Source organism: Octopus sinensis, unplaced genomic scaffold, assembly GCF_006345805.1.
Source record: "Octopus sinensis unplaced genomic scaffold, ASM634580v1 Contig02164, whole genome shotgun sequence".
Classification (NCBI taxonomy): Eukaryota; Metazoa; Mollusca; class Cephalopoda; order Octopoda; family Octopodidae; genus Octopus; species Octopus sinensis.
The window spans coordinates 6,493-7,500 of record NW_021825437.1 but is presented as its reverse complement, the minus strand read 5'-3'; the positions used below and the strand labels follow the sequence as shown (position 1 = coordinate 7,500).

The window sequence follows — 1,008 nt, the reverse complement described above, 5'->3', positions numbered from 1 at the left end:
TATTAAAGGCAAAGGGCGATACAGCTTGGCACCTGTAATGTCGCAACCCATTTCTACAGCTGAGTGAACTGGAGCAACGTGAAATAAAGGGTCTTGCTCAAGAACGCAACACACAGACCAGGCAGAGTTTACAAGACTTTAAAAGAACCTCATAAGAGGTGCTTGAAATACATAAAATTTAATGTTCTTTTTACTGCCGTGTGAGCACTTCCTAGGCTGATCTCCGTTTCCTGTGACACTTTGCATAAGGACTATGACGGGCTTGCCAACAGTTTATCAGAAACATTGGGGAGTTTTTCGTCTGAAAGAACCGTAGACCTACCGCATCTTGCTGTGTCTTCCACTGAGCCTGTGTTTCTAAATTTTCTTATCAAATTCCTCACACAGTGTCACGATGTACAACAACAGTATTTGGAAAAGTTTCACTGAACTCCTGTTTCACAGTATCTGTGTCCTTGTTTCCAGTTCGAAACACCCATTCAACTAAAAACGTACGTTCTTCAAATGTGACACGCTGAAGGGTAGACAATGACTGAGGGACAATGGCTGACACCCTGCCGCTCACGCTGTGATAGCCACGTTGCACATGCGCAGGATGAAAAGGTCCACTGCGGAGAGACGTTTTGAACACCTTGTATATAAGTATGGCTTACGGCCATATCACGTTGAAAGCACCGGTTCTCGTCCGATCACCGAATTTAAGCAACATCGAGACTAGTTAGTACTTAGATGGGTGACCGCTTGGGAAACCTAGGTGCTGTAAGCATTTCTTTGCTTTTTAAGGCGGCGGGCTGGCAGAAACGTTAGCACGCCGGGCAAAATGCGTAGCCGTATTTCGTCGGCCGTTACGTCCTGAGTTCAAATTCCGCCGAGGTCGACTTTGCCTTTCATCCTTTCGGGGTCGATTAAATAAGTACTAGTTACCCACTGGGGTCGATGTAATCGACTTAATCCGTTTGTCTGTCCTTGTTTGTCCCCTCTGTGTTTAGCCCCTTGTGGGTAGTAAAG

The 1,008-nt window shown here is 45.8% G+C and overlaps 1 non-coding gene across 1 annotated transcript; it reads left to right on the top strand.

Annotated features, from left to right (window-relative positions):
• The first annotated feature begins 647 nt into the window (after positions 1 to 647).
• Positions 648 to 766, top strand: LOC115227232. The gene has a single exon (XR_003883091.1). It is a non-coding gene; the product is annotated as a 5S ribosomal RNA (ribosomal RNA).
• Positions 767 to 1,008: the final 242 nt, after the last annotated feature.